Raw genomic sequence first — 14815 nt, 5'->3', positions numbered from 1 at the left:
GGCTTGTTTCCTCCCAGCTTGCTCAGCCTGGCTGCACCGGCTCCCTGCCAGCCTCCTGAGAGGGGAGAAGGAAATGAGCCTCCAGCAGCACCACCCCGATGTGTCTCTCATCACCTTAAAGTATTCAAACACAAAAAATCTGTAATACTGGAATTTAAAATTTTTTTATTAAAAAAACTTTTTTTTGGCTGTGCTGCTCAGCTTGTGGGATCTTAGCTCCCCAACCAGGGGTGGAACCTAGGTCCCCGGCACTAAAAGCTCGGAGTCCTAACCACTGGACTGCCAGGGAATTCCCTGGAATTTTAATTTTATAATTGCTGGTTCGTTCATTAAAACAATAGACTGCTTCCACTTATTTTAAAGTGATTGCTACACTGAATAAAATCATAATTAGATTTCATTATAGGTATCTATTAGTATCTGATTATTGTATACATGGAAGCATGAAAAAAGTTTAAAAGACAAGTTCATGTGCTTCAGCCTTGACTGTACTTAAGAAGCCTGTGAAGAGGGGAAGTGGTGTATCCGGGTTGGGGCCCCAGCAGCTGTTTGGTGGCAGAGTCCTAGTCTTTCCCCAGCTCGAGCCGTTGGCAGATAGATGGATACTGCCCTTCAGTTCTTCTCAGCCATTCACTTGCTTTCTTTATTTTCTCAAAATCCCAGGGAATATTCCTAGATTAAAAACATTTTTCCATCAACTTCAGAATATAATTATATATGAAATGTAATGTGGTACCAACTCCAGCACATTATATCAGACAAAATCTGTCAAAAATTATGATACTTAGTAAAAGCAGTTCTCTCTGACTTTTTTCTTTTCCTTTCTGACATTTTATGAAAGTTCTTCCAGTGGCCTGACATGGTGCTTTGAACTTATTCAAAACATTTGAAATATAGTAAGCTCCTCGCTGCCCGGCTTCCACATGCTTCGCAGACGTTCTTGTTGCCTCCAGGACAACTCAAGCTTCTTTTTTTTTTTCTAATATCTTTATTGGAGTATAATTGCTTTACAATGGTGTGTTAGTTTCTGCTTTATAACAAAGTGAATCAGTTATACATATACATATGTTCCCATATCTCTTCCCTCTTGCGTCTCCCTCCCTCCCACCCTCCCTATCCCATCCCTCTAGGTGATCACAAACCACCCAGCTGATCTCCCTGTGCCATGCGGCTGCTTCCCACTAGCTATCCATTTTACACTTGGTAGTGTATATATGTCCATGCCACTCTCTCACTTTGTCACGTGTTACCCTTCCCCCTCCCCGTGTCCTCAAGTCCATGCTCTGGTAGGTCTGTGTCTTTAGAGTCTGTCCTACAGAGTGAAGTAAGTCAGAAAGAGAAAAACAAATACCATACGCTAACACATATATATGGAATCTAAGAAAAAAAAAAAAGTCATGAAGAACCTAGGGGTAAGACGGGAATAACTCAAGCTACTTCTCCCCTTCATATGTTGGTTTGCTGTCACTCCCTTTCCACTCTGAGTACAGGCTCAACGCTACTTTACAAACTGCTTTCTACTGTCCCAGGAATTCTCAACTGGATTCTTTACCTGTAAAGTACCCGAGAGTCACCCAAGAAACTGGCATATATTTAATTTTAGCACACAAACCACGAACAACTTACTAGTAAAATGTGCATAACGTAAAAACTTCACATTTGTGTTCAGAAAATGGTGTCAAATATTCAAGTCTACTGAAGACGCAGAAAAATTCTGAGATTTTTCATTAATATTAATTAGCTACTTCCTCATTTGTTTTGTTATCTGCTAGAACCTGTTAGCAAACAAATGGTAACATATACTAAAGAATATGGGGGGAAACTGAAAATTTGGAGAATTCTCTCCATCTTTGATTTTTTTCCCCTGTGAACTGGGAAAGGGCCATCAGAGTAGTGTGGTGGTTAAGAGATGGGTTCAAATCCTGCCTCTGCAATTACACAATATTGCTTGTGTGACATTGTTTGTTTTTTGTTTTTTTGTTATTTTTGGCTGCCTGTCTTGTGGGATCTTAGTTCCCTGACCAAGGATTGAACCCGAGTCCTCGGCAGTGAAAGCCTGGAGTCCTAACCACTGGACCGGCAGGGAGTTCCCTGGGAGTAGAGAATTTAATCAGTTCTTGTGAGAGGGTACACATAGACCTACTAGTTTATTTTAATTTCATCTGTAAGTATGTTATCTCTAAGGGATAAGAACTTTTTCCTAAGCATGAAATTTAAAGATAGTAATGAATAATTCTTTAATATCACAAAATATCCAGGTAATGTTTAAATTTCTGTAATTGTTGGGTTTTTTTTTAATACAATGGGTTTTGTTCAAATCAGGATCCAAACAAAGGCTACATATTGCCTCATTTCAAATATCCTTTAAGTTATAGGTTTCACCCCTCCCCTCTTTTTTCTCTTTTTTTTTTTTTTGGCGCCTCCCGTTGCGGAGCACAGGCTCCGGACGCGCAGGCTCAGCGGCCACGGCTCACGGGCCCAGCCGCTCCGCGGCAGGTGGGATCTTCCCGGACCGGGGCACGAACCCGTGTCCCCTGCATCGGCAGGCGGACTCTCAACCACTGCGCCACCAGGGAAGCCCCCTCTCTTTTTTCTCTTGCCATTTATTTCCTCGTATTCCAGACATTGCTGACTACGTCCCCATGGCATAATTTAACATATTCAATCTCAATTCCCTGATATCTGATCTTTATTATGTAAAATATTTTCATAGTTTCAAAGTCAAAACCATAAAACAGTGTACATTAGGAGAAACCTAACTTCCATCCTGTCTCCTCCCCTTCCCCCTCTAGATAATATTTTATTAGTTTTATTAGTTTTCCCATTATCTTGCCTTTTGAAAAAACATAACCAAATTACGTGCGTGTGTGTGTGTGTGTGTGTGTGTGTGTGTGTACCATGCTTAACCACTGCGCCAGCAGGGAAGTCCCTCCAGATGGATCTTACGTTTCTTTTTTTTCCTTCGTTCTTTTTTTTTTTTTTTTTTTTTTTTGGCTGCGTTGTGTCTTAGTTGCCACACATGGGATCTTTCCTTGTGGAGCGTAGGCTCAGTAGCTGTGACCAGCGGGCTCAGTTGCTCCGAGCCATGTGGGCTCTTAGTTCCCCGACAAGGATCGAACCCGCGTCCTCTGCATTGGAAGGCGGATTCTTAACCACGGTGCCACCAGGGAAGTCTCTCTTTTTATGTTTCTGCTTAGATATTTAACTAAGGATACAGATTTAATCATGTTTCCCCCCTGCTCCTTGTGACTTCAGTTTCAGCCACACTATTAAGTGTTATTCAAAGCAAACAGAAAATTAGAGCTATGTTTTGAATAGGTAATTCATGGTATCTGGGCACTTTAATTTCTGGACTATCCCTAGACTAGATACACACAGAAGAGTCAGGAAATAGAGAGTCCCCTATTCGCATGATACTATCTTCAAGAAGCAATTCATATCCATGCACTACACTTTAAAATATGTATAATAATTAATCTATGACTTAAATCACATACTTAATTATAATTTAAAGTGTTCAGTTTTCTCTGGAATTCAATAAGCTGGCTGATTTTAATGTAACAGATCCATGTACTATAGAAAAAAAAAGTAAAACACTTCACATTTGTGAGGCTGAAAAATGTGGAAACTAAAGATGGCATGCTCTTACCAGGATAGGATTCCTACAAAGCTCTGTACAGGGGACCTGTGCAGCAAGGGCGTCACATTGCCAAGGTGGCTCAAAAACACTGTGGTTTCACTCAGTCGGCCAACTCTAAATATCTGCAAGATGTCCACTGGACTCTCACTGTAAGAATTAGAAGAAAACCTTGAGATTACATAATTGAAAACAAAATAAAACATTGTTATTAGCAGAAAACCCAAAACAACCCAAATGTCTATTATTAGAGAACTGATTCAATGAATCACAATGCAACATTTCTTGGAAATACTATGCAGCCATTAAAAAATCACACTCTTAAAAATAAATAAGGGGGGCTTCCCTGGTGGCGCAGTGGTTAAGAATCTGCTTGCCAATGCAGGGGACACGAGTTTGAGCCCTGGCCCAGGAACATCCCACATGCCGCGGAGCAACTAAGCCCGTGCTCCACAACCACTGAGCCTGAGCTCTAGAGCCCACAAGCCACAACCACTAAGCCCATGTGCCACAACTACTGAAGCCTGCACGCCTGGAGCCCGCCCTCCACAACAAGAGAAGTTACTACAATGTGAAGCCCGTGCACTGCAATGAAGAGTAGCCCCCGCTCACTGCAACTAGAGAAAGCCCACACGCAGCAACAAAGACCCAACACAGCCAAAAATAAATAAATAAATAAATAAATAAATAAATAATATTTTAAAAAAATTTAAAATAAATAAATAAGGGTATAAAGCAAAACTTGTAGCAAAAAATAAGTGTTAGAAGTAGGTTATAAGGACTTCCCTGGTGGCGTAGTGGTTAAGAATCCGCCTGCCAATGCAGGGGACGTGGGTTCGAGCCCTGGTCCAGGCCGATCCCACATGCCGCAGAACAACTAAGCCTGTGTGCCACAAGTACTGACCCTGCGCTCTAGAGGCCGCGAGCCACAACTACTGAGCCCACATGCCACAACTACTGCAGTCTGCATGCCTAGAGCCTGTGTTCCGCAACAAAGAGAAGCCATTGCAGTGAGAAGCCTGCGCACCACAACGAAGAGTAGCCCCCGATCGCCGCAACTGGAGAAAGCCCACGTGCAGCAACAAAGACCCAACGCAGCCAAAAAATTAATTAATTAATTAAAGAAAAAGTACATTATAAAACATTAAGCAAAATATGATCCCATATTTTATCGAATATATAATATATAGAACATACTAACTGAATAAGTTCATTCATTCAACACTCATGCATTTATTTAACAAATACACCCCGTGCCTAGTACTCTACCAGCACTGGCAATAAGATAACATGGCCTCTGCCTCATGGAGCTTATGATGAGAGAGACAGAAGTCAAGGTGACAAACACCTGATCTTCTGTGCTGCTCAGCAAGCCAGCCAGGTTCAGAGAGACGGTGGCCAAGAAAGGCTTTGCTTTGGAGGTGACATTTATTGGACATGGCCAAATACGTGTGCTAAGATCTAACTGGTTGTTTGGGGAAAGTTAACTGGATGGGCAGGATGGAAGGAACATCAGGAAGGCTGCTGCTGCAGGGACGTGGTCTCTGCTCAAGGCAAGAAGCCAAGGGTAAACGGCTTTTGGAGGCAGAGCTGACAGAACGGGGATGTGCGGACGAGGGAGAGAGAATCGACGATGGCTCGGGGTGACTAAGATGGGGAGTGTGGGGACAGACCAGGGGGCTGCCGAGGGACCGGGCTTTGGGGGCTGGCTGGTTACTGGAACGTGCTGAGCAAATCGGCAGATGTTACTAACCACAACTTTTATTTCAGACAGTTGGCTTCCCAGCACCCTCTGGGTGCAGAGAAGCATCAGTGATACAACTGGGAAAACGTTCTATACCAAAATGCTAACAGTGGTTATATTATCTCTGCGTTATCGCTGGGTGGTGAGATTTTGGGCGATCTTTAATTTTCTTCATGTTTTCACATACTTTCTAAGCTTTTAGAAAAGAACGTGAATTTTATAACTAGAAAACAATTAATATGAAAAAGTCATTATTCGTGAAATGAAATGGAGAGAATCTACTTTTTCACAGCAGCAGAATCTCTCCCTAGGGAGAGGCCCACTTTTGATGTATGAATTCTTTAATACCTGGGGATGGGGTGGTTTGAGATCGCCAAGGGCTTGCTGTAGTTACATTAGATGGTTGCTGCTCCCTCCAAGGCTTGAAAATGCAGCTGCTCCTTCCCTTTGACTCCTTGGAAAAAGCTGGTGACTCCCCTCCTGATTCTACTGTCCTCAGATACCTAGGGGAGGCTCAAAGCCAAATCAAGCTAAAACAGTCTTGAGAAAGAAGAACAGAGCTGGAGGGATCATGCTCCCTGACTTCAGACTATACTAGAAAGCTACAGTAATCAAGACAGTATGGTACTGGCACAGAAACAGACACATAAATCAATAGAACAGGACACAGAGCCCAGAAATAAACCCACACACTTTGGTCAATTAATCTATGACAAAGGAGGCAAGAATATACCATGGTAAAGGCCATATATGACAAACCCACAGCAAGCATCATACTCAATGGTAAAAAACTGAAAGCATTTCCACTAAGATCAGGAACAAGACAAGGATGTCCACTCTCACCACTCTTATTCAACATAGTTTTGGAAGTCCAAGACACAGCAATCAGAGAAGAAAGAGAAATAAAAGGAATATAAATTGGAAAAGAAGAAGTAAAACTGTCACTGTTTGTGGATAACATGATACTATACACAGAAAATCCTAAAGATGTCACCAGAAACTACTAGAACTAATCAATGAATTTGGGTCAGGTTGCAGGATATAAAATTAATGCACAGAAATCTCTGGCATTCCTATACAACAACAACAAAAAATCAGAAGGAGAAATTAAGGAAACACTCCCATTTACCATTGCAACAAAAAGAATAAAATACCTAGGAATAACTCTGCCTGAGGAGACAAAAGACTTGTACTTGGAAAACTATAAAACACTGATGAAAGAAATCAAAGATGACATAAACAGATGGAGAAATATACCATGTTCTTGGATTGGAAGAATCAATATTGTGAAAATGACTATACTACCCAAAGCAATCTATAGATTCAATGCAATCCCTATGAAACTACCAATGGCATTCTTCACAGAATTAGAACAAAAAATTTTACAATTTGTATGGAAACAAAAAAGACCCCAAATAGCCAAAGCAATCTTGAGAAAGAAAAACGGAGCTGGAGGAATCAGGCTTCCCGACTTCAAACTATACCACAAAGCTACAGTAATCAAGACAGTTAGGGTATTGGCACAAAAACAGAAATATAGATCAATGGAACAGGATAGAAAGCCCAGAGATAAACCCATGCACATATGGTCACCTTATCTTTGATAAAGGAGGCAAGAATATACAATGGAGAAAAAACAGCCTCGTCAATAAGTGGTGCTGGGGGCTTCCCTGGTGGCGCAGTGGTTGAGAGTCCGCCTGCCGATGCAGGGGACACGGGTTCGTGCCCCGGTCCGGGAAGATCCCACCTGCTGCGGAGCGGCTTGGCCCGTGCGCCATGGCCGCCGAGCCTGAGCGTCTGGAGCCTGTGCTCCGCAACGGGAGAGGCCACAGCCGTGAGAGGCCCGCGTACCGCAAAAAAAAAAAAAAAAAAAAAAAAAAGTACCAAGCTGTTTACTAGTGTCTAAACCATTTCGCATTCTCCTTAGCAGTGTATGAGAGTTCCAAATGCTCTGCATCTTTGCCCAAACTTGCTATTATCAGGATTTTTTTGTTTTCTTATTTTAGCCATTCTGATAGGAGCGTAATGGTATCTTATCGTGGTTTGGATTTACATTTCCCTAATTACTAATAATGTTGAGCATCTTTTCAGGTGTTTATTTTTCATTCATATACCTTCTTTTGCAAATTATGTGTTCAGATCTTTTGTCTATAATTTTATCTGGTTGTTTTTCTCTTTACTGATTTGTAGGAGTTATTTATATATTCTAAAAACAAATTTTATACCAGACACATATTTTGCAAATATTTCCTCCACAGCTAAGGCACGTAGCTCTGTTTTCTGGATAGTGTCTTTTATAAAGCAATTAAAAAAAAAAAAAAGGAAATGAGGCATTGTTAGAGACAGGACACGGTCTAAACGAAAGTAGCCCCCTTGGCAAGGAGAAAGGCGGGGATGCTGGCACGTCATGCAAACCAAGGTAATGGCAGGCCGGGAGGGGCTCCTGCATAGGCGAATGCCTCCGTCATCCCAGCCGTCCTGATGGGGTGTTTGTCGTACCGAAATCCTGCCCCCGCCTTAACCTTGGAGAATGTGGAGGGTTTGCTCGGCATAACCCTCCTGCGCTAGCTGCAGGGCACACACCACGTCCATGTCACTTCATTCAGGAAGGTAAAATTTAACATAATTTTGGGAGATTTCCACCAAAATGGTTTAACAAAGGAGAAGGGCCAGCTCAAAAAGCCTCTTGTACAGAAAAGCTCTGTCCATCTGGTCAGGGAGGGTTACTCCCTTCGAGGAAACAGACTCACGGTCGCGCACGAGGTGAGTGAGGGAGGCCAGAAGGGACGGCTTCCTTTCCAATGAAGAAAAAACTAACACATCCTATCATGGTTTCCAACTTGATTTTTACTTACTTTTTACCCACACAACTAAATTCTCCACAAAATATGGTATACATTTTTAGGTAAAAGGTTAACAAAAGCCTTTCTCCTTCTTGGACACATTTGACCTTGGGTTAACTTTTTATATGTTTTCATGGAATCTGGATAAGAGTGGATGCCAGATATAACATTAGGCAAAACTCCTTGGGTATCAGAGACCTCTCCTTAATAACCTGTCCCGGGACTGGAGGTCAGTGAGTGAATGCAGACAGCGGGCGGCAAGCCCGAGCCCTGGGCCCAGGGCCCTGCATAACTGCCCTTCCCTGGGCTGCATCACAGGAGGTCTGGGCCCCTGGATAGATGTGAATCTCCTTCCTCAAACCAGAGCTGACACCTCGAGTGGGGCAAAGTGAGGAGCTCCCAGAGCCTGAGGGAACTGCTCTGTGGACGCTGCCGAGGAGCCCTGTGCCCTCCGGAAGTCTGAGTGTCTGGACAGAAGACACTCTGACATGGGCTGCAGAGTTTACTGGAACTTTAGGTATCGGCTCTGGGTTTGTTTTTGTTCCATTATTGTTTTAGGTTGGAACCATGCCCTTGACCTGACACAGACCTAGCGGAGGTCGTGGCCTCTATGCAGCCCTCCTTGCTGTCCCTGAGCCCAGGGCACTTCGCGTACATTTCAGGATCAGTTGAGTCATGGGGGGTGGGATCACGATGTGTTGTCCCTCCCAGGTGGCAGTTTCCGAGGGGCGGGGTATGAAGTCTTTTCATCTTTGGGCCTGGCCTCTAGTTGGCTGCTTGCTACACAGCAGGTGCTTAGTGAAGTGTGTGAAGGGATCTCTGTGAGGTGTGGACATTAGGAAAGTTTCCATAAGTGACTCAGAACAGGAGCAGGAACCTGCACCCCAGGGAGTGTTTTCCTTTGCTGAGAAATTAGCTATGAGCAAGGTGGATAAACACATAGGAGTCAACATGAAGACTGTACCTCGATGCCGTCGGCTGGGAGGAAGTGTGCGGATATAAGAAAGCTGTGGTCCCCGGGGTCCTTGGGGCTCTGGGGGCACCTCAGCTCCACCATGGCCGTCTCCTTACCTCCCTCTGTCCCTACCTGGAAAACAGGTTGTTCTTTCATAAGCTGCATTCATTAAATAACAAACCATACACGCCATTTTAAAATGTTGATTATAAAACTGATACATGTTCATTTGCAGATATAATTTAGAAAATATAGAAAGTAAATAGAAAAAATAAAAATCATCTGAAGTCCTACTACAGATATATAATCACTAGTAATATTTTGTTATATTTCCTTCCAGTATTTTTGCTATAGGTACACCTGTATATGTTTAAACTGTACCACTTTTCATATTTTCTTAATCACAGAAGAAATGTTATTTTCAAGTAACATTTTATTAAAATATCTAAAAGATACAAATGGAACATCATTTTGAATGCTGGTGTTATTTTGCATTTGTATGACGTCGCAGGAAAAGTTTTTTGTTTTTCTTTCTAATGAAAAATAATGGAAATTCAACATAGTATAAATACTTGGTGTCAAAGTAGACTTGGTGTCTACTCTTAAAATACAAGAAACTGTTAATAACAGGGAGGAGTACCTTTATTTTTTAATGTCATATTAAGATTTTATACTGTTTACATTTTTATTATAAGCATGCATTTCTTTTACAATAAGCTAAAAATTAAACATTAAATTTTAAATGTAAAAATTTTCTTGACTATTAAAAATCAACTCATATACTAAGGAATATTTATTCAGGATATGCACAATTTTTCCAACAACAAAAAAATTATCAAACAGGAAAAATAATTAGAACAGAACTTTCAAACAGTTCTGTTCCTCCAAATAGAAATCAGACTCTTACTTTTACCAAGGTGTTATATTTTGCAACTTCAAAATCTTGAGGAAAATGAGGAATTCCAACATTCTCTGTATAAAACCTGAAATTTGTATAATAAAATTTTAACATTAAAATGAACTTTTAAACAGAATTTCCATAAAATTCTTCTTGTAGATCTCCTAATTCTATACAAAATACATTATAAGTCCCTAATGCCTCCTTAGATATTCGAAAGATGGTTAAAAGGTCTTGTGGAATGAACTGGATTTCTCCTTCACATAATTCTAGAGCTCTGATTCTATAGCGAGGCTGCAGTGGATGGCAGCGGTGATGTGAAGCAGAAGCAGAGGCCCCTCCCAGAGGCGGGAGGCCTGTGTTCACTCTGGGCTCTGACCCTTACAAGCCGGTCACTCCAGACAGACCCACACCTCTCTGGACTACAGTCAGCTCCGCTTTAAAATAAATAAACGGGGCTTCCCTGGTGGCGCAGTGGTTGAGAGTCCGCCTGCCAATGCGGGGGACACGGGTTCGTGCCCCGGTCCGGGAAGATCCCACATGCCACGGAGCAGCTGGGCCCGTGAGCCATGGCCGCTGAGCCTGCGCGTCCGGAGCCTGTGCTCCGCAACGGGAGAGGCCACAGCAGTGAGAGGCCTGCATACCGCAAGTAAATAAATAAATAAATAAATGAATTAACTAACTAATTAATTATTTAATTAAAGGTGTCAGACTTATAATTTGTACTTTTAATTTTGATATTTGTTCTCTCCTTTAACACGAAGATTAACAAAGTAAGATCAAATGTGATGTCTAATTGATATTGCAGTTTGGGGTACGTATGCTTTAAGAAGCCATGTAGAACTTTAGACTCATATACTGCATTTCTTTCGCATTAATATTTATTAACTTCATAGGTATTGATTGTCTTTTACACTCAAATTGATTCAAAATTATCAGTGTGTAGATGGGAATGATGATAGATACTGTGAAAGATATTAGACTATGCTATGTAGGTTAATCTAACTTGCTCTCAATGCCCAACAGTGAAAAAAAAAAAAAAAACTCTGTAATGAATCTTTCACCGTTTTCAGAACAGTCTGTGTCATGTGCCCGGCCTGTGCTGGACATGGCAGGCTGAAGCCAGCATGGCTGCTCAGACCCACCTCTGGATCTAGATTTGTCCTGGGTGAGTTCTTAAGTCCTCTGAACTGGTCTTTTTTTTTTTACATCTTTATTGGAGTATAATTGCTTTACCATGGTGTGTTAGCTTCTGCTTCATAACAAAGCGAATCAGCTATACATATACATATGTCCCCATATCTCCTCCCTCTTGCGTCTCCCTCCCACCCTCCCTATCCCACCCCTCTAGGTGGTCACAAAGCTCCGAGCTGATCTCCCTGTGCTATGCGGCTGCTTCCCACTAGCTATCTATTTTACATTTGGTAGTGTATATACGTCCATGCCACTCTCTCACTTCATCCCAGCTTACCCTTCCCCCTCCCCGTGTCCTCAAGTCCATTCTCTACGTCTGCATCTTTTCTTTTTTAGATTCCATATATATGTGTTAGCATATGGTATTTGTTTTTCTCTTTCTGACTTACTTCACTCTGTATGACAGTCTCTAGGTCCATCCACCTCACTGCAAATAACTCAATTTCGTTTTTTTATGGATGAGTAATATTCCATTGTATATATATGCCACATCTTCTTTATCCATTCACCTGTTGATGGACACTTAAGTTGCTTCCATGTCCTGGCTATTGTAGAGCTGCAATGAACATTGTGGTACATGACTCTTTGAATTGTGCTTTTCTCAGGGTATATGCCCAGTAGTGGGATTGCTGGGTCGTATGCCAGTTCTATTTTTAGTTTTTTAAGGAAACTCCATACTGTTCTCTATAGTGACTGTATCAATTTACATTCCCACCAACAGTGCAAGAGGGTTCCCTTTTCTCCACACCCTCTCCAGCATTTATTGTTTGTAGATTTTTTGATGATGGCCATTCTGACTGGTGTGAGGTCATTGTACTATACCTCATTGTAGTTTTGATTTGCATTTCTGTAATGATTAGTGATGTTGAGCATCCTTTTATGTGTTTGTTGGCAATCTGTATATCTTCTTTGGAGAAATGTATAATTAGGTCTTCTGCCCATTTTTGGATTGGGTTGTTTGTTTTTTTTATATTGAGCTGCATGAGCTGCTTGTAAATTTTGGAGATTAATCCTTTGCCATTTGCTTCATTTGCAAATATTTTCTCCCATTCTGAGGGTTGTCTTTTCGTCTTGTTTATGGTTTCCTCTGCTGTGCAAAGCTTTTAAGTTTCACTAGGTCCCATTTGTTTTTTTTTGGTTTTATTTCCATTTCTCTAGAAGGTGGGTCAAAAAGGATCTTGCTGTGATTTATGTCATAGAGTGTTCTGCCTATGTTTTCCTCTAAGAGTTTTATAGTGTCTGGCCTTATATCTAGGTCTTTAATCCATTTTGAGTTTATTTTTGTGTATGGTGTTAGGGAGTGTTCTAATTTCATTCTTTTACATGTAGCTGTCCAGTTTTCCCAGCACCACTTATTGAAGTGGCTGTCTTTTCTCCATTGTATATTCTTGCCTCCTTTATCAAAGATAAGGTGACCATATGTGTGTGGATTTATCTCTGGGCTTTCTATCCTGTTCCATTGATCTATATTCCTGTTTTTGTGCCAGTACCATACTGCCTTGATTACTGTAGCTTTGTATTATAGTCTGAAGTCTGGGAGCCTGATTCCTCCAGCTCTGTTTTTCTTTCTCAAGATTGCTTTGGTTATTTGGGGACTTTTGTGTTTCCATACAAATTGTGAAATTTTTTTGTTCTAGTTCTGTGAAAAATGCCATTGGTAGTTTGATACGGATTGCATTGAATCTGTAGATTGCTTTGGGTAGTATAGTCATTTTCACAATGTTGATTCTTCCAATCCAAGAACATGGTATAGCTCTCCATCTGTTTCTTTCATCAGTGTCTTACAGTTTTCTGTATATAGAAATTTTGTCTCCTTAGGTAGGTTTATTCCTAGGTATTTTATTCTTTTTGTTGCAGTGGTAAATGGGAGTGTTTCCTTAATTTCTCTTTCAGATTTTTCATTATTAATGTATAAGAATGGAAGAGATTTCTGTGCATTAATTTTGTATCCTGCTACTTTACCAAATTCGTTGATAAGCTCTAGTAGTTTTTTGGTAGCATGTTTAGGATTCTCTATGTATAGTATCATGTCATCTGCAAACAGTGACAGCTTTACTTCTTTTCCGATTTCGATTCTTTTTATTTCTTTTTCTTCTCTGATCGCTGTGGCTAAAACTTCCAAAACTATGTTGAATAATAGTGGTGAGAGTGGACAACCTTGTCTTGCTCCTGCTCAGTGGCTCCCAGAAGCAGGCTTAAATTAAGCCCCTTTAGAATACTGTATGGCAGGCCATTGCAGGTGTGTGCCCAGGCAGGAGCATCTATGATGCTAAAGAGCTAGCAGTGGCCAATCACATTAAAACTTTGGGCGCTTATACTATTCATGAGTTTACCTCCAACAGGTCTGTCCATCCAACCGAAGTAGATGGGAATTCCATTGGAGAAGGGGCAATCAATTTGTTTAATTTTGTCCAGAGAAATACAGGAATCTAGCATATGTACTGGGAAGTGGAGCCAAAACCCCACGTTCAGTTACAAATTAGACAACAAGTGCTAAGTTTCATCGGGTTCAAACAGCTGTGGGTAAAAAGGACTGACTAAAGATTCTAAGGAATATTCATCACCTCCATTCAGCAGAATGGTATTAGCTTCTTTTCCACAAGATTGTGGAATGGACATTGACATTGGGGGACTGTAATAGGAAAGAACCTTCTGTATTCTATTACAAGTGAATCACTAAAGGGATGTTGCCTGTAAGCTTAAGTTATACACAACGGCCCATCTCTGGGAACCCTGCCTGCCAGGTGATGAGCATTAAGCTAAAATACCTTTGTTTAGCTCACAAACCTCCTGACCAGGCTCACCTGTGAATGACTGACTGCAGGGTGGAAGAAATTAACTCATCCCCTCCAGAGGCTCATGGGAACCAGGAGATGTTTGACTTTACTGCTCTTTGAGTATAAAAGGAGCCTGAATTCTAACTCAGGCAAGATGGTTCTTTAGGGGCACAAGCTCACCATCTTCTCTGTCTGCTGGCTTTCCGAATACAGTCGTTAGTCCTTGTCCCAAGTACTGCTCTCTCGGATTATTGGCCTCTCCTGCGGCGCAAGCAATACAAGCTTGGACTTGGTAACAGTAGTTTGTTTCTTACATTGTACCGGTTGTTGGAAATAGCACTTCATTTGATTTCTTTAAATATTTATTTAAACAGACACAAAGCCTGGGTGTGTACACAATGGTAACTTGCAGTGTCTGCATCTGCAATGGCAATTAAGAAAACGGTTTTCGAGTTTTGCACTTTAGTGTTCAAAACAGAACTAGGTTTATTTTAATAAAAAATAAACAAAATAAAATTAGGCTTTATTACCTAATGGGCAAAGAGCCAACTACGCATTAGGCAGAAAAGACGAGCGATAGCTACTTTAGAAGTGACTTCATCACAAGGTTACTTTTGACTCATCAGAGAGTGTGGCCGACTGTCCTTTTTTCGTTTACTTGGTCACTCGTGGCAAAGAAGACAAAAACAAAAAACAAAAGACACGCGGAACTAGACAGACGCCCCCGCCCCAACCGCGAGGGCGCCAGCCGAGGTTTTGAAAGGCAG

The sequence above is a fragment of the Delphinus delphis genome, chromosome 18 (assembly GCF_949987515.2).
Source record: "Delphinus delphis chromosome 18, mDelDel1.2, whole genome shotgun sequence".
NCBI lineage: Eukaryota > Metazoa > Chordata > Mammalia > Artiodactyla > Delphinidae > Delphinus > Delphinus delphis.
This window is presented reverse-complemented; position numbering follows the sequence as displayed.